The 20,821-nt window shown below is 35.5% G+C and overlaps 1 protein-coding gene across 3 annotated transcripts in view; it reads left to right on the top strand.

Moving 5' to 3' along the window:
- TMTC2 (transmembrane and tetratricopeptide repeat containing 2) overlaps positions 1-20,821 on the top strand; it is an 842,237-nt gene that overhangs the window by 816,871 nt on the left and 4,545 nt on the right. The window lies entirely within an intron of this gene.

Here is a 20,821-nt window from a genome sequence, read left to right on the forward strand (position 1 = left end):
TTTGCCTTTTTGATATTGAGTTGTATGAGCTGTTTATACATTTTGGATATTAGCCCCTTAATGGTCTTATCATTAGAAAGAAGGAATTTTCATGGTTGCTCAGTTAGGGAAGTCAGTGATAACTCAAAGAGATCCAACAAAAGAAGAAAGGGGAGATGATGGGAAACCTGGAATAAATAACCCAGAAAAAACTAATGTCCCCCCAAATTGACATTTACTGTGTCAAATTTCAGAAGATTCATAAGAAAACCAGTTGATGAACAAGTGTTTGTTTGAAGATTGGGACAACTACAGGATAACGAAAATACTGAAAGTATTATTGGGTGAGTTTCAAGGTGACTCAGTTATTGAAACTCAGATGTTACTTGTGCCCTGAGGAAAAATATTCAAGACATTTATGGAATTAGAAATCTAAGAGAAGTTATAGGAGCATGATGTAAAAGTAAAGGGCAAACAGGCAAGGCTACAATTAGTAGAAATAAATCCTGGGCTAAATTTTGGAATGAGGGGATTTCCTCTAGATCGAACTACCCAGAAGAGGTAAGATGTTTCTGAACTATGAGTGGTAGTTCATGACCAGACCAGGTGTTAACCTCATAATGCATTAGAAGTAAAACAAAGAAACTGTAACTGAGATGCAAAAAAAAACCCTTAAATGATGAAATGACCTATCACCTAGTCTACTGGTGCAAGAAATTGTGACCTGTGTTCTTTGTACTTCTGATCTGGCTGTTTACTCAGAGCCAGATCATTTATCATTAAGCTTTGTGCACATCTTTCTAAGTAGAGAGCAGGAATATAGATCAGAGGGACCCAAAAGATGAACTCTTTCCAAGGGAGAAGAATAAATACAATAAAATTGATGGAATTTAGAGGCCTTGGGAAACAGAAGATAGCCATGAATGCTTGGATGAGGTCAGAGCACTATTTGGCCAATAAATGACTGGGGTTATCCATGTTTTAGAGCTATAAATGTTGTCAATAGAATTATCTGCTATACAGCTGACCCTTGAATACTGTGGGGCTTGAGGCACTGACCCTCAACACAATGGAAAATCCGTGTATGAATTTACAGTTGTTTCATCTGTAGTTCTGCATATGTGGATTCAAACAGCTAAGGATCCTATAGTACTGAAGTAAATATTGAAAAAAATCCACATAGAAGTGGACCTGTGTTGTTCAAGTATCCACTGTAATTATAAATTACTCCACTCAGGTGAAATCAGTGTTTTTAAGAACTGGTAAGAGTCCAACTGGGATAACATAAACCCAATGAGAGAGGAAGCAGACCAGATCTATGGTCCTCGCACTTTGCTAGGCCCAGGATGTCTACCTTAAACTCAGGGGATTGCACATAAGTGAAATCTATGGGACTTTACTGTTGATACTGAGGTTTTACTTTCCACAGTTAAAGATATCTTCCTAAAATTAAAAGATTTAAGACAGGGTGAGAATTCACAATATCTAGTTCAAAGAGGCAAATTTAAACCTGAATGTAGAGGATGTAGGCTTGTGAGGTCCTCTTAGCCTAATAATTGTTAGGGGTCTAGTTGAATTAAAAATCATCATAGATTTGTGCAACAGACAAATTGATAGAGGTTGAATAATGTCATACCCATTTCTTGTGCACCCATGATTATTAAATCCTGGGAAGTTGAGAGAGATTTCAGATGAATACCATGTAAAGAAATAGATGTCTGGGTCCAGTAGTGGTCATCTCCTTTCTATAGGTGGAAGTTCTAGGAGGCCATCCAATGAACCATGAACAGTATACCATAAGAAATGGATATACAAAAAAAAGACAGGTATTTCTTGCTCCTGCACCATATATTGACTCAATTGTCTGTACAGAAGCCAAATGGGACTTTAGAGACTTATGGTCAATTTTAGGGAGGGTAATCTTGTACCCAGTTTAGGACTGTCTTGTCTTACTCTTGTTTCTGTGTGACTATTAATACAGCCATGTTTTACTCTCAGAAGGGTCCCTCTTTAGAAGACAAGTCATTTGGTTATCACACAGTTATAGAGGACTTAAAGCAAATACCAAGTCCAGCTGCTTCCATGGTAGCCAGAAATTGAAATGGGAAATTTTTATAAATGGGAAAGTCCTGGGAAAACGAATTAGATTTAGCAAATAAGTGTTAATCTATTCACCTGAAACATATGGCGGTGCAAAACTGCATTTGGGAGCAACTTATACAGTTGATATGATTGTTATTCTCTACATTTTCTGGTGTATGTCAGGAAATTTCAATAGATGTATGAAAGAGGCCATCAAAGATAAAGGAAATGATAGAATTATTCTGTTGATGTCCACATCAGAGGATAAAGATCAGGAAATAAACAGACTATCTTAGGGACTTAAAGATAGTTGTTTGGAAGTAAATAGGGAAGTGGCAAGTAATACTTGGGAATTAACTCCCTCCTGGAGTGAAAAGGATAGAAAAGTTAATTAGTTTACTACTTAGGCCACCAGTGAAATGTTAATACTTTTACTGGATTCTGCCAGGAATTTAAACACAATATAGTGAAATATTCTCTCCTAAATACATAGGTTGAATGTAATACCCACTAGGACTGGATAGTCCATCACACATTAATGGAAGGCAGCTTTCTTGGACAAACATGTCTGTTTCTTGAAGCAAAATACCTCTCAGATGGGACAGGCATCCGATGTATATTCCTATAGGTGCAGAGAATGGTAGGACTGGTCTTTGGACTTTGTAGGACTGGTCTTTGGACTTTAAGGCTAAGTTACCTTCTCACAATTTTATTAGTAACAAAATTGATATTTTGGCCTCTTTATCTCTGCATTGGTTCTGAGTTTAGAAGGGGAAAATGGGTATAATTATTATACCCTCTTGAATTCTTACATTAGTCCATGTTCTTTCATATACCAATCTCTAGAATACTGTCATTGCAGCCACAGTGCCTATTCGAAATCCTGGAACAAAGTAATGTTTGTTGGAAAAATGCATGTATTTTAGTACATTTTAATTTAATAATTTAAATTTATTTTAATCCTTATAATAACTTGTTGAGTGAAGTATGAAAAACCTGTTTTAATAAAATGGCAAACTGTGGCTCAAGAGGGTAAATGACTGAGAATCAAACTCATTTCTGTTCCCAAATTTTATCCTTCTTTTCTTTCTGTGGAGAGAAAGCAAGATAACCATCTTATTGAATAACCTGGCAATGACATAGTAATTTGAGATAAACTAAACTAAACAGGTTGAGGGACACTTTTGAGAGTCTTAAATGCCAGATTAAGAAGTTTGAAATTACACTGGTAAGTTATTGAGAGTCAAAAAGTTTTGAGGAGAATCATGGGATTTTAGTTGTAGAGATAAATAGTAAATTAGAAGGTGATAGATTGAAACTTAGTCACTATTAGGGAGGCTGATGAACTGTTTTGGTGCATGAGGTTGTAGCAGCCTGAATTAATTAGGTTAGTGATAATAGAAATGGAAAATGATGGGAATTATAGGATATTTAATTTTTTAAATAAATTTTAAATGTTATCAGTATATTATTAATATTAGTTTGGATTTACATTATGTATCTGTTACCCAAGAAGTCCACCCAAGTAATTTATCCAGTTGCAGATTATTCATAGATACCTAACAGATACCAAAATGTGCTTCATTACTCATTACAAATCTGAGTGGAACCATGAAGTAATGCTACTTCTCAAAAGCATACTCAATACTCTCACATCGTATGTGTTTCCAAGGTTATAGTTTAACAGTAGTTTAATCGTTGACATTAATTTAAATTTTAGTCTTCTTTCTCCTTAAGGCACCACTTTGATTTTACTGTTCCTCTGCTGGAAAGCTTTCCCTGGTCCCTATTATTTTCCAGAGTCCGTAATTGGTTCATCATAATGTCAGCTCAACCAAATTTTTATCCTGTATCTTCAACTCCCCTATATAAAAATCCATATAATTGAGGGAAAACATAAAGAATCAAAATGTCTTATTCTACATCTAAGTCTTATAATCTTATTTTTGTAGCTTTGCTTATAGGATCCCTATTTTCAGTCCTAGCTCTGGAGTGAATCTGTTTACGTTCAAAGCCATGTGACCTGGAATAAGTTCTGACTTCCCTGTACCTGTCCCTTGAAGACTTCTTTTTTTTTTTTCTGATAAGGATTAAATAGGTAATATTGTAGTAAGAGATGTCTACAGGTAGTAGGCACTCAAATATTAGCTATAATAAATACTGTTATTTTGACTAGCAGGTCTGATCTACTCCAAAATAAGTAATATTCCTTGAAGTACAGAATCTACAGATTTTTCCACTGAAGTTTTTCCAATTGATTTAACTAAAATATTACTGGTGTCATATCTTTGGGTGTGAGGTGTTTGTTAGAAACAAAAGGACATGACTCATTCATTTAGTTCTTTTGAAGCTAAAGACATCAGATCTTTTTCTCTAAGCAACCACTCAGTGTGTCAAAGGGAACTCTAATAGCATTCTTTTCTCTTTCATGTAGCTTAGCTAACTCTTGATGTCTATTTCTGTTCCCTGAGGAAGCATAAATGCACATCCTAGTTAACATAAATTTACTCCCGCTGACTTGACAATTTTATATCAGAAATGGAATTCAGAGGCTCACCCTGATTTTCTTATTAATGGCTAAATACTCTAAAGGTATTCTATGAGCAATTCCTCAGGTGGGTATAGTAACAAAATAGATAAGGATTTTTAATATCAGAGTAGTTTAATTGGAGATGTTGAGGTATCTTAAGCAGGAAATGTTAATTTATAAAATAACTTATTTTCACAGTTAACTAGTAGAATGCAACCTTTTCATTTCAAGTAAAAAAGGCTGTTGTTTTGTGATGTTGATTTTGACATGTTTTCATTCTTATAAATATTTATAATGTTAGATCTTTTTAGTACCTTCTGGTATGAACTAATTTGTCCGTTTTTGTTGTTGATTTTGTTCCGTAGACAAAATTATGTTAATTAAAGAAGTCAGGTGCCATGCAGTCATTTATAATAGACCTGTGTTTGAGTCAGTAAATTATCTCTAATTATATTAAACAGATATGACTGTTCATAGTCTGAGATTAAGATGGCAGAAAATGTATGTGAATATCTTTTGAGTTTTAGCAAAAATAGATGGATGTTTTATTTGGTGTATAGGAAGAACATTTTTAAAAGAGTGAATACTTTTTTAAAAAAATAAAACTAATATTTGTTGATAGTAAGGAGTTTTAAAATGTAGAAAGATAATCTAGGTGCCAACTGAGATATTCCCCTTTAGGACATTGACAGGTCTTGGCACACCCTCATCTACTGAGAATCACTGTAAGTAAAATAGGCTGCTTGGACAGTCACAGACGTTTAAGAGACAACCAAGAGCTAGGGCAGTACTGAATGGTAAGGTTTATATCCTACATGAGATCACTCCTTCCTGACAGATCCTGACAGATTATAAATAAATAGAGGAATATGTTCCAAACTAAAGAACAAAATAACACTTTAATAAAACAGAAATAAGTAATTTACCAGATGAAGAGTTCAAAATAACGGTCATTAAGATGCTAACCAAACTCTGCAGAGGAATGGATGAACAGAGAAAATCTAAGAGAAAGTACCAAATAGAAGTCACAGAGCTAAAGAATACAATAGAGGAAGGGAGACAAGATGGTAGAATAGAAGGATTTGAGCTCACTTCCATTCATGAAAACACCAAAATCACAACTAACTGCTGAGCAACCATCAAGAAAAAGACTGGAAACTACCAAAAAAGATGTTCTACATCAAAAGACAAAGACGAAGCTACAATGAGATGGTAGGAGGGGCACTTTCGTGATGGTCAGTGGGTGGGCGACCCACAAACTGGAAAATATCAAAAAGGTTCTCCCACAGGAGTGAGAGTTCTGAGCCCCATGGCAGGCTCCCCAGCCTGGCGATCTGGCAGTGGGAGAAGGAGCCCTCAGATCATTTCGCTTTGAAGACCAGCAGGGCATGAGTGCAGGAGCTCAACAGGACTGGGGGAAACAGAGTTTCCACTCTTCGAGGATGCACACAAGTTTTCACATCCACTGGGACCCATGGTAAAGCAGTGACCCCATAGGAGCCAGGCCAGACCTACCTGTGAGCCTTAGAGGGATCTCTTAGTGAGGTGCAGGTTGACTGTGACCACTGTGGGGGCAAAGACACTGATGGCAGAGGCCCCAAGGAATATTCCTCAGTGTGAGCTCTCCCAGAGGTTGCCATTTTGGCACTGAGGCCTGGTCCCACCCAACAGCCTGCAGATTCCAGTACTGGGATGCCTCTGTAAGCAACCAAGTGGTAGGGAACACAGCCCCACCCATCAACAGACAGACTGCCTAAAGTCATCCTGAGCCCACAGCCACCTCTATACACACCCCTGCCCACTAGATGGACAAGACCAAGCTCCACCCACAGTGGACAGACACCAGAAGCAAGAAGAACTATGATCCTGCAGCCTGTGGAATGGAGACCACAAACACACAAAGTTAAACAAAATGAGATGGCAGAGCAATATGTTTCAAATGAAGGAACAAGATAAAAAGCTCAGAAGAACAACTAAGTGAAGTGGAGATAGGCAACTGGCCTGAAAAAGAATTCAGAACAATGATAGTAAAGATGATCCAAGATCTCAGAAAAAGAATGGAGGCACAGACTGAGAAGATACAAGAAATGCTTAACAAAGAGCTAGAAGATTTCAAGAATAAACCAGAATGAACAATACAATGACTGAAATGAAAAATACACTAGAAGGAATCAATACCAGAATAAAAGAGGCCGAAGAATAAATAAGTGAGCTGGAAGACAGATTGGTAGAAATAACTGCTGCAGAACAGAATAAAGAAAGACAAAAAGAAATGAACACAGTCTAAGAGACCTCTGGACAACATGAAACACACCATGGGGGTCCCAGAAGGAGAACAAAGCGAGAAAGGACCTAAGAAAATATTTGAAGAGATAATAGCCCAAAACTTCCCTAACATGGGGAAGGAAACACTCGCTCAAGTGAGAGTCCCAGGCGGGATTAACCCAAGAGGAACATGCCAAGACACATATTAATCAAATTGACAAAAATTACAAACAAAGGGAAAATATGAAAAGCCACAAATAACATACAAGGGAATTCCTATAACAGTATCAGCTGATTTTTCAACAGAAACTCTGCAGGCCACAAGGGAGAGGCATGATATATTTCAAGTTATGAAAGGGAAAAACCTACAACCAAGAATACTCTACCCAGCAAGGCTCTCATTCAGATTCGATAGAGAAATCAAAAACTTTACAGACAAGTAAAAGCTAAGAGAATTCAGCACCAACAAACCAGCTTTACCACAAATGCTAAACACACTTCTCTAGGTGGAAGAGAAAAGGCCACAACTAGAAATAAGAAAATTATTAATGGAAAAATACACCAGTAAAGGCAAACATACAGGAAAGGTAGGAAATCATCCACACGCAAATATGATATCAAAACCAGCAACTGTGAGAAGAGGAGAGTACAAATTCAGGAAATTGGAAACACATTTGAAATTAAGAAACCAGAAACTTAAAACAATCTTGTACTGCTTTATCAAAACTGCATGGGAAATGCAAACCAAAAAACTACAACAGATACACAAAAAAGAAAAAGCAACCCAAACACACTAAAGATAGTCATCAAATCACAAAAGAGGAAGGGAAGAAAAACAATCTACAAAAACAATTAACAAAATGGCAATAAGAACACATATCAATAATTACATTAAATGTAAATGGATGAAATGCTCCAACCAAAAGACATAGACTGGTTGAATGGATACAAAAACGAGACCTGTATACATGCTGTCTACAAGAGACACATTCAGATATAGGGACACATACAGACTGAAAGTGAGGGGATGGAAAAAGTTATTCCATACAAATGGAAATCAAAAGAAAGCTGGAGTAGCAATACTCATATCAGACAAAATAGACATTAAAGAGACAAAGAAGGACACTACATAATGATCAAGGGATTAATCCAAGAAGAAGATATACCAATGGTAAATATATATGCACCCAACATAGGAGCACCTCAGAACATAAGGCATATGCTAACAGCCATAAAAGGAGAAATCAACAGTAACACAATAATAGTGTGAGACTCTAACACCACACTTAAATCAATGGATGTGATTGATGTAATGTAAGATCATTCAGACAGAAAATTAATAAGGGAACACAGGCCTCAAATGACACATTAGAGCAGATGAACTTAACTGATATGTATAGAGCATTCCATCTGAAAGCAACAGAATATATTAATACATTCTTCTCACGTGTACATGGAACATTCTCCAGGATAGATCACATGCTGAGCCAAAACTCAAGCCTCGATAAATTTAAGAAAATTGAAATCATATCAAACATCCTTCCAGACCAAAACACTATGAGATTAGAAATCAACTACAAAAAAAACTGTAAAAAACAGAAGCCCATGGAGGCTAAACAACATATTACTAAACAACCAGTGGATCACTGGAGAACTCAAAGAGGAAATCAAAAAAATACCTAGAGACAAATAAAAATGAAAACATGACCATCCAAAACCTATGTGAACACAGCAAAGCAGTTCTAAGAGGGAAGTTAATATGATCTTACATCAGGAAACAAGAAAAATCTCAAATAAACAACTTAACCTTACACCTAACACAACTAGAGAAAGAAGAACAAACAAAACCCAAAGTTAGTAGAAGGAAAGACATCATAAAGATCAGAGCAGAAATAAATGCAATAGAGATGAAGAAAACATTAGAAAAGATCAATGAAACTAAAAGCTGGTTCTTTGAGAAGATGAACAAAATTGATAAACCTTTAGCCAGACTCATCAAGAAAAAGAGGGAGAGGACTCAAATCAATAAAATTAGAAATGAAAAAGAAGTTACAACAGGCACCGCAGAAATACAAAGCATCCTAAGAGACTACTATAAGCAACTCTATGCCAATAAAATGGACAACCTGGAACAAATGGACAAATTCTTAGAAAGGCATAACCTTCCAAGACTGAACCAGGAAGAAATAGAAAATATGGACAGACCAATCACAAGTACTGAAATTGAAACTGTGATTTAAAAATTTCCATCAAACAAAAGTCCAGGAAGACGTCTTCACAGGTGAATTCTTTCAAACATTTAGAGAACAGTTAACACCTATCTTCTGAAACCATTCCAAAAAATTGCAAAGGAAAGAACACTCCCAAACTCATTCTATGAGGCCGCCATCACCCTGATACCAAAACCAGACAAAGGTACCACAAAAAATGAAAATTACAGACCAATAGCACTGATGAACATAGACACAAAAATCCTCAGGAAAACTAGTAAGCCAAATCAACAACACATTAAAAGGATCATACACCATGATCAACTGAGATTTATTTTAGGGATGCAAGGATTTTTCAATATCCACAAATCGATCATTGTGATACACCACATCAACAAATTGAAAAAAAAACCATATGGTCATCTCAATGGATGCAAAAAAAGCTTTTGACATAATTCAACACCCATTTATGATAAAAACTCTCCAAAAAGTGGGCATAGAGGGAACATAATCAAGGCCATATATGACAAACCTACAGCTAACATCATATTCAATGGTGAAAATCTGAAAGCATTTCCTCTAAAATCAGGAACAAAAAAAGGATGTCCACACTTTAGACACCTTGGTTAAACGTAGTTTTGGAAGTCCTAGCCATGGCAATCAGAGAAGAAAATGAAATAAAAGGAATCCAAATGGGAAAAGAAAAAGTAAGACTGTCACTGTTTGCAGATGACATGTTAACTATACATAGAGAATCCTAAAGATGCTACCAGAAAACTACTAGAGCTCATCAATGAATTTGGTAAAGTTGCAGGATACAAAACTAATACACAGAAATTTCTTGCATTTCTATACACTAACAACAAAAGTTCAGAAAGAGGAATTAAGGAAACAATCCCATTTACCATCCATTAACTATCCATGACCAATCCATTTACCACTGCATTAAAAAGAATAAAATACCTAGGAATAAACCTACCTAAGGAGACAAGAGACTTGTACTCTGAAAACTATAAGATGCTGATGAAAGCAATTGAAGGTGACACAAGTACATGGAAAGATATACCATGTTCTTGGATTGGAAGAATCACTATCTTCAAAATGACTATACTACCCAAGGCAATCTACAGATTCAATTCAATCCCTATCAAATTACCAATAGTATTTTTCATAGAAATAGAACAAAAAATTTTTTTAAAATTTTTATGGAAACACAAAAGACCCCAAATAGCCAATGTAATCCTGAGAAATAAAAATGGAGCTGGAGGAATTAGGCACCGTGATTTCAGACTATAATACAAAGCTACAGTAACCGAAACGGTATGGTACTGGCACAGAAATAGAAATATAGATTAACGGAACAGGATAGGAAGTCCAGAAATAAACCCCACATCTTTGGTCAATTAATCTATGACAAAGGAGGCAAGAATATACAATGAGGAAAAGACAGTCCCTTCAATAAGTGGTGCTGGGAAAACTGGACAGCTACAGGTAAAAGAATGAAATTAGAACATTCTCTAACACCATACACAAAATAACCTCAAAACTGATTAAAGATCTAAATGTAAGACTGGACACTATAAAACTCTTAGAGGAAAACATAGGCAGAACACTCTCTGACATAAATTGCAGCAATATCTTTTTTGATCCACCTTCCAGAGTAATGAAAATAAAAACAAAACTGAACAAATGGGACTTAAGTAAACTTAAAAGCTTTTGCACAGCAAAGAAAACCAAAACAAAATGAAAAGACAACCCACAGAATGGGAGAAAATATTTGCAAATGATGCTATGACAAGGGATTAATCTCCAAAATATACAAACAGCTCATGCAGCTCAGTATCAAAAAAACAAACAACCCAAACAAAAAATGGGCAGAAGATCTAAATAGACATTTCTCTAAAGAAACATACAGATGGTCATAAAGATGCTCAACATCACTAATTATTAGAGAAATTCAAATCAAAACTATAATGAGGTATCACTTCACAGTAGTCAGAATGGCCATTATCAAAAAATCTACCAAGAACAAATGCCGGAGAGGGTGTGCTGAAAAGGGAACCCTTCTACACTGTTGGTGGGAATGTAAATTGGTGCAGCCACTATGGAGAACAGTATGGAGGTTCCTTAAGAAACGAAAAATAGACTTACCATGTGATCCAGCAATCCCACTCCCAGCCATATATCCAGAGAAAACCATATTGAAAAAATAAATGCCCCCCAATATTCATTGCAGCACTATTTATGATAGCCAGGATATGGGAGAAACCTAAACGTCCATCAATAGAGGAATGAATAAAGAAGATCTACAAATATACAATGGAATATTTCTCAGCCATAAAAATTTAGTAATGCCATTTGCAGCAACATGGATGGATCTAGAGATTATCATACTAAGTGAAGTAAGTCAGAGACAAATATCATATGACATTACTTATATGTGGGATCTAAAAAAATGATACAAATGAACTTATTTAGAAAACAGAAATAGAGTCACAGATGTAGAAAACAAACTTATGGTTACCAGAGGGGAAAGGACAGGGGGACAGATAAACTGGGAGATTGGGAATGACATATACACACTACTATATATAAAATAGATAACTAATAAGGACCTACTGTATAGTACATGGAACTCTTCTCAATACCCTGTAATAACCTGTATAGGAAAAGAATCTGAAAAAGAAGGGATATATGTATATGTGTAACTGAATCACGTTGCTGTACACCGGAAACTAACAGAACATTGTAAATCAACTATACTCCAATAGAAGATAAAAATTAAAATATACAAATAAGGAATAAAATAGAGGGGCTCAACAGCAGACCAGTTGAAGTGGAAGAACGAATCACTGAACTGGAAGAGAGGGCAGTAGAACTTACATAGTCAAAGAAGCAAAAATAAAAAAGTAAATAAATAAGAGTGAAATAACTTAAGGGATTTAGGGGCCAACATCAAATGGAACTACATTGGAACTATAGGGGTCCTAGAGGGAGAAGAACGAGAGAATGGGGCAGAAAACTTATATTAAAAATAAAAACTGTAAACTTCATAACCAGATCAAGGAAATAGACATCCAGATCTAGGAAACCCCAAAGACTTACAAGGATACACATAATATTAAAGCAACAAGGGAAAAACAATTTGTTATGTATAAGGGAACCCCATTAGACTATCAGCACAATTTCCAGCAGAAACTTTGCATGTCTTAAGGGAGTAATACAATATATTCAAAGGGAGTAATACAATATATTCAAAGCGCTGAAAGAAAAAAAGTGCCAGCCAGGAATAATATATCCAGCAAGGTCGTCCTGCAGAATTGAGGGAGAGGTAAAGAGTTTTCTAGATAGGCAAAAGTTAAAGGAGTTCATCACCACTGGACTGGTCTTGCAAGAAATATTAAAGGGACTGCTTTAAGCTAAAACTAAATTGGTTTTATTCTTTGTGTACTCTTAGTTGTCATGTTTTGAAACTGTTGCTATTATGTTTTGAAGTTGTCTGGTGTCATAAAAGATAAATATTCATGGTAGTTCATATTTTTAGCAATAAAAATAAACTACATATAATTTTTGTCTGGATTTCTGTTTCATATGAAGTCAATGTTTTTCTTCTCTCATTTCTGTAAAAATACACATGCATAACTATTTTAGATAGGTTTTTAGAAACGTTTTGAAATATACCATATTGGAGTTTGTTCAGTCTCATTGCATTGTAGTATTCCATTGTGTGTCTCTGCCATAATTTAGCCATTCTGTTGTTTATAAGAATTTTGGTAGGCTTCAACTTAAAGCTATGTTATCAGGTACATAAAGATTTAGCATTATAATATCCTTCTGATATCCTTTCATATCATTATGAAATATCCTTCTCTGTTCAAGCAAATATACTATACTATAGCTAGTATAACAGCAGCTATGATTAAGAAAGTTAAGAAGTCCACTCTACTGAACACTAAGGTAACTCCCAATGATTCTTGCTTACTGCTATTCATGATCTTATATAAGCTCTTCCTTTTACTTGTTTCTAAACAATGAAACATGGCAAAGATACTGGGATGTCACTACTGTAATTATGGTATATGTGAACTCCATCTTACTAACCAATGTACTAGAGATACCCCTTGTTGGCTTGAAGAAGCAAGCTGCCATGGAGTAAAGGCCATGTTAGAAATCCCACATCCAAGGAACTGTGTGTAGCCTCTTTGTGGAATAGCATTCTCCAGCAAGAAACTGAAACCTCAGTCATGCAAACACTTGAAATGAATACTGCCAATAACCTGAAGGGGCTGTGAAGCAGATATTTCCACAGTTGACCGTCTAGCCTACACATGTATTATAGCCTCCTGTGACTCTGAAACCAAAGGCCAAGTTAAACTGTGCCCAGACTTCTGACTTACAGAAATTATGGATAATAAATGTGTGTTGTTTTTAGCCGCTAGGTTTGTGGTGATTCATCTTGCAGCAATAAATATCTAATACATTCGCCATTACCACCATTATTCTTATGGATTTTGCAGGTTTTATACTAGTAAATTTAAGAGCATTATGATAGGGACAATTATTCATGCACACTTTAGTGACACTTTACAGGGTGATAAAATTAATCTCTGCCATTACACCTGGAATATGATATCACAGTTGATCCTTGAATGTAGGTATGAACGGTGCAGGTCCACTTATACACAGATATTTTTCAGTAGTAAATATTACAGTACAACACAGTCCGTGGTTGGTTGAATCGGCACATGCGAGAAACTGCAGATATGGAAGACCAACTATAAATTACATGTGGATTAACCCTTGTGGTGTTTAAGGGTCAACTGTACTTCTTACTATTTGGCAAGGGAAATGTGTGCATTTTAAGGCTTTCCACTTGGACTTTGTATCACAATAGCTCTTAATCCACAGTTCAGGAAATTGAGACAGTTCACCAAAGGAAATAATCAATAAAATGAAAAGATAACCTATTAAATGGGAGAAAATAATGATAAGGAGTTAATATCCAAAGAATTCATACAACTCAATAGCAACAACAGCAACAATATAATTAAAAAATAGGCAGAAGATCTGAATAGACATTTTCCAAAGAAGAAATACAGTTGGCCAACAGGTACATAAAAAGATGCTCAGGGGCTTCCCTGGTGGCACAGTGGTTGAGAGTCCGCCTGCCGATGCGGGGGACGCGGGTTCATGCCCCAGTCCAGGAGGATCCCACATGCTGCGGGGTGGCTGGGCCCGTGAGCCATGGCCACTGAGCCTGCGCGTCCAGAGCCTGTGCTCTGCAACGGGAGAGGCCACGAGAGTGAGAGGCCCGCGTACCGCAAAAAAAAAAAAAAAGATGCTCAACATCAATAATCCTCAGAGACATGCAAATCAAAACCACAATGAGATATTACCTCACACCTGTTAGAATGGCTATTATCAAAGACAAGAAGTAACAGATATTGGTGACGATGTGGAGAAAAGGGAACCTTTGTGCACTTTTGGTGGGAATTTAAATTGGTGCAGCCACTATGGAAAACAGTATGAAGATTCTTCAATAAAAGTAAAAATAGATGCAGCAATTATACTTCTGGATATGTATCCAATGAAAATGAAAAGAACTAACTCAATAAGACATATGCACCCTCACAGTCTTGCAGGATTATTTACAATAGCCAAGATACAGAAATAACGTAAGTGTCTATCAGTTAACAAATGGATGAAGAAAATGTGACAAGTATATATACAATAAAATATTATTCAGTCATAACAAGGAAGGAAATCTTGCCATTTGTGACAACATAGACCTTGAGAGTGTTATGCAAAGTGAAATAAGTCAGACAAAGACATAGAAATACCTTATGATCTCACATATGGAATCTAAAAAAACCAACAACCTCACAGATGCAGAGGTGGGGGCATGGGGGTTAAGTAAAATAGGGGAAGGGGGTCAAATTGTACAAACTTCCAGTTATGAAATAAATAAATCATGGGGATGTAATGCATAGCATGCTGACTATACAGTTGATTCTTGAATAATGCAGGGGTTACAGGTGCCAAAACCACATGAAGTTGAAAATCCACATATAATTTATAGTCAGCTCTTCATATCTGCAGTTTCTCATATCCGCAACTCTGAATTCTTTGATTCAACCAACCACAGATGGCATAATACTGTCAAATTTACTACTGAAAAAAACCATGGATAAGTGCACCCACATAGTTCAAAACTGTGTTATTCAAGGATCAACTGTAGTTAATATAATATACTGTATTGCATATTCAAATATTGCTAAGGGAGTAGATCTTAAAAGTCTTTATCTAGATGCAGAAAAAAGGTTTGGACAAAATTCAACACCCATTTATGATAAAAAAAAAAAAAACTCTCCAGAAGGTGGGCATAGAGGGAACATACCTCAACATAATAAAGACCATATATGACAAACTCACAACAAATATTCTCAATGGTGAAAAACTGAAAGCATTTCTCTAAGATCAGGAACAAGACAAGGATGTCCATTCTCTCCACTTTTATTCAACATAATTTTGGAAGTCCTAGCCACGACAGTCAGAGAAGAAAAAGAAATAAAAGTAATCCAAATTGGAAACGAAGTAAAACTGTCACTCTTTGCAGATGACATGATACTACACATAGAAAATCCTAAAGATGCTGCCAAAAAACTACTAGAGCTCATGAATTTGGTAAAGTTGCAGGATACAAAATTAATACACAGAATTCTCCTGCATTCCTATACACTAATAATGAAAGATGAGAAAGAAATTAAGGAAACAATGCCAATTATCATTACATCAAAAAGAATAAAATACCTAGGAATAAACCTGCCAACGGAGGCAAAAGACCTGTACCAGAAAACTATAAGATACTGATGAAAGAAATCAAAGATGACACAAACAGATGGAGAGATGTACCATGTTCTTGGATTGGAAGAATCAATATTGTCAAAATGACTGTACTGCCCAAAGTAATCTACAGATTCAGTGCAATCCCTATCAAATTACCAACAGCGTTTTTCATAGAATTAGAACAAAAATTTTTACAATTTGTATGGAAACAGAAAAGACCCCGAATAGCCAAAGCAATCTTGAGAAAGAAAAATGGAGCTAGAGGAATCATGCTCCCTGACTGCAGACTATACTACAAAGCTACAGTAATCAAAGCAGTATCGTACTGGCACAAAAATATAGATCAATGGACCAGGATAGAAAGTCCAGAGATAAACCCATGCACCTATAGTCACCTAATCTATGACAAAGGAAGCAAGAAAATAAATGGAGAAAAGACAGTCTCTTCAATAAGTGGTGCTGGGAAAACTGGACAGCTACATGTAGAAGAATGAAATTAGAACACTCCTTAACACCATACACAAAAATAATATGAAAATGGATTAAAGACCTAAATGTAAGGCTGGATACTATAAAACTCCTAGAGGAAAACATAGGCAGAACACTGTCATCACAGCAAGATCTTTTTCAATCCACCTCCTAGAGTAATGAAAATAAAAACAAAAATAAATGGGACCTAATTAAACTTAAAAGCTTTTGCATAGCAAAGGAAAACATAAACACAAGGAAAAGATAACCCATAAATGGGAGAACATATTTGCAAATGAAGTGACCGACAAGGGATTAATCTCCAAAATATTCAAACAGCTCATGCAGCTCAATATCAAAAGAACAAACAATCCAGTCAAAAAATGGGTAGAAGATCTAAATAGACATTTCTCCAAAGAAGACATGCAGATGGCCAAAAAGCACATGAAAAGATGCTCAACATCACTAATTATTATAGAAATGCAAATCGAAACTATAATGAGGTCTAACCTCACATTGGTCAGAATGGCCATCAACAAAAAATCTAGACAATAAAAGCTGGAGAGGGTGTGGAGAAAAGGGAACCCTCCTACACTGTTGGTGGGAATATAAATTGGTGCAGCCACTATGGAGAACAGTATGGAGGTTCCTTAAAAAACTAAAAATAGAGCTCCATATGATCCAGCAATCCCACTCCTCAGTATATATATGAAGAAAAACATAATTCGAAAAGATACATGTACCCCAGTGTCCATTGCAGCTCTATTTACAATAGCCAGGACATGGAAGCAACCTAAATGTCCATCGACAGAGAAATGGATAAAGATATAGTACATATATGCAATGGAATATTACTCAGCCATAAAAAAAGAATGAAATAATGCCATTTGCAGTGACATGGATGGACCTAAAGATTGTCATACTGAGTGAAGTTGGTCAGACAGAGAAAGACAAGTATCATATGGTATCACTTATATGTTGAATCTAAAAATATGAACCTATTGACAAAACAGCAATTGAGTCACAAATGTAGAAAACAAACTTATGGTTACCAAAGGGGAAGTGGGGGGAGGGATAAATTGGGAGATTGGGATTGACATATACATACTACTATATATAAAATAGATAACTAATAAGAACCTACTGTATAGCACAGGGAACTCTACTCAATACTCTGTAATGACCTATAATGGGAATAGAATCTAAAAAAGAGTGGATATATGTATAACTGATTCACTTTGCTGTATAGCAGAAACTAACACAACACTGTAAATCAACTCTACTTCAATAAAAATTAATTTAAAAGTGTCTTTATCACAAGAAAAAAATTGTAACTATGTATGGGGACAAATGTCAACTAGATTTATTGCGGGGATCATTTTGCAGCTTATACAAATATCAAATCCTTATGTCATACACCTGAAACTAATATAATGGTTTATGTCAATTATACCTCAATAATAAAAATATTTGAAAAGTTAAAAATTAGAAAAAATTTTTTAAAATTTATAAGCCAGTTATTAACTGTTAGTGCCTTGAAATTAGCCATGGTGGGAAGTTTATGCCTCAAAAATCAGCAAACACTATAAATTAGGAATTTTTTTCCCCCCAGAAAGCTAGCCTACCAGTACACCATGACCCATTCTCTTCCTTTTAAATATACATACAGACATATATGTACATATACATATATATGTGTGTGTGTATATATATATCACCTTATTTCTTGTAAGCAATAGCCATTGAATAATCTGATCATTCTCCTTTCCACAGAGACAGTTATTCTGGTAAATTGCCATAGGTCTCTTTGGGGAAATGTGAAAGTGATCAGTATTGCCTAAACTTGCTGGGTGTTGTAGGATTCTTCCTCAAGAGAACACAGCCGCCACTTTGATTGGCTCTAAGATTGAGAACTGAGACAACCGTAAAGACTAGGGAAGGGTTTCATTATTTTCCATTGTAGTAAACTATATCATCTCTCTGTTCCTGCATTGTTGATATTTTTTGTATTTTTAAAATTATTACATAGTTATAAAAATTAAGAAAAAGTTGCAAGGATAGTACAAAGCTCTCTTATTTGCCTTTTACTCAGATTCACCAATTGTTTATATTTTGCTCTCACTGCATTTTTTTTCTCTCTCCATGTGTGTGTGAAGTTTTGTCTGAATTATCTAAATTGGAGATAAAACATTTACATTAAAGTGGGTGCATTAAGTGTTTATTTCTTAAGAACAAGGACATTCTCTTAATAGCGATAGCGCAACTATCAAAATAAAAAATCAAAATAAAAATACACCAGTAATATAATTCTGCTATTAAATCGACACCATATGCAGATTCCATCTCCATAATGTGGTATCAATAATGTTTTTCATATATAGCTGTTATATCTTCCAGTCCAGGATCTAATGCAAGAACATACACTGCCTTTAGTATCCTTCCTCCTTAGTCTCCATTACTGTGAAAGAGTTCCACAGGCTTTGTCATTTTTGAATTTGACTTTTGTGAAAAGTAGAGGGCAATTATTTTGTAGAATGTCCTTCAATTTGGATTTTTCTAATATTTCCTCATGATTAGACTTAGATTATGTATTTGGGACATGAATATGACAGAAGAGGGGTGGAATATTTCTCATGACATTATATCAGGAAATGCATGGTATTAATTTGCTCCAGTATAGTAAATTTGATAATGTGGTTAAGGTGGCATCTGCCTATAAGCGTTTCTCCACTATAAAATTCCACTTTCCTCCTTTGTTCTTAGGTAATGTGGGAGAGATATATACTTTGATTTTATGCAATTATTCTATCCTTCATTTAACTTTTACCCTCTTGTTTAAGTATCCACTGATTATTTTCTCACAGCATCAACTTTTTCTATACTTTTTATTTGGCATTCAACCTCAGTAAAAGAAACACATCCATGCATGCATGTAAGTCAGTATGGACTTATGGACCATTGTTTCTTGAATGAGTTAAAATCTATTATTTTTTGATGTTCCTAGAGTGACCAGTATGAGTCCCTCAAGATAATCCCTGTGTCCTTTTGACATGTCCCATCATTCTTAGAGCATTTTCTTATTTTCTAGCATGACAAAATATTCCAGTCCCATGTACCTTCCCTTTCTCAGCCCTAAAATCAGTCTTTTCTTCTAAGGAGCCTAGGGTTCCTTTTAGTGGAGAATTGTATTTAGAAAAAAATATTTGACCTGTAGATGTTCTTATTGTTATATAATTTCTTATAGACCTTTTCAACAGACGGAGCAAGGAAAAAAAAGTTACCCAACCCCCTGCCCCAGGTATGGTATTTCCTTAGTTAGGCCATGCTGAGACGTGCCCCCAGTTATTGCTCTAGAAACAAGGAAAGGTAAGGTTTTAAGAATGGCAAGCATCATCTTTCAAGGTGCCTGCCTTAGTTGAGGACCGTGCCCATTCTTAATTTTGAACAAATCAGCTTCTTTGTTGTAGTAGGCTAATTAAAAAAAAAGCTGCAATGAGTTCATAATGACCTAAAGAATTTAAAATTGACTATTTTTCTCTCTGGAATGAGAGGCTCTAAAAGATATTTTCTACCAGTATTTGAAATCAGAATTTCACAATTATTAGAAATGACAAAAATGACCCTGAAAATTATCTTATTTTACAAATAAGTATACTAAGACAAAAAAGTTATTTGTTTACAATCTTGGGACTATGAGTAGTAGAATCCAAAGCAGATTACTTTGTTTGGCCTCATGGTTATTTGTTTAGTATATTTTCTCTTCATAGTGGTCGTTGTATGTTACATACTGAATGAGTGCATGACTGTTTCAGAGAAACATTATTTCCTTTGTACATAAACGTAACCTTTTCTGCTCCAAATATTAAGTGTTTGATTGTAAAGTCACATATCCTAACTCTGGGTGGAATTTGATGTCTATATGACACACATCATCTGGTTATGAAAGGAAAATGCAGTTGGCAAGTAGATTGCTGGTTCACGGCTATATAGATATAAATATTATGAATGAGGTAAAGTTTTATTTTGGGGTTATTTTGGTCTCCTGCATTTTTGCTGCTTTCAATCTGCACTGCATTTTAATGTCATCAGGCAATCTTCTACCTCCTCTCCAGAAAAACTGATGGCAATATATTTGTAGTGAAACCTCCAGAGCCAATTTTATTCTTCACACCCACATGTTCTCTTTCCACAGTTACTCTATAAATCTTTGTTTTCCTTGTTTATTTAGAGCTCTCTGACACCACGCTTCAGTGACTTCTTTAGCTTTCTTTCTACTTGGTAATAGTTTTTGACAGTGGCTCTCTAAGGACCATGTGAGTATCTGGGAAATGTAATGTCTCTGGAGCAGCACAAACTTTGCTTTATAAATAAAGATTTCTAGTAGCAGAGTTAATTGACTCAAATATCAGACCTGGGCTGTATATTTTAAAATAAAGCCCAT

Source organism: Monodon monoceros, unplaced genomic scaffold (assembly GCF_005190385.1).
Source record: "Monodon monoceros isolate NGI ecotype Baffin Bay Population unplaced genomic scaffold, NGI_Narwhal_1 Super_Scaffold_6, whole genome shotgun sequence".
Classification (NCBI taxonomy): Eukaryota; Metazoa; Chordata; class Mammalia; order Artiodactyla; family Monodontidae; genus Monodon; species Monodon monoceros.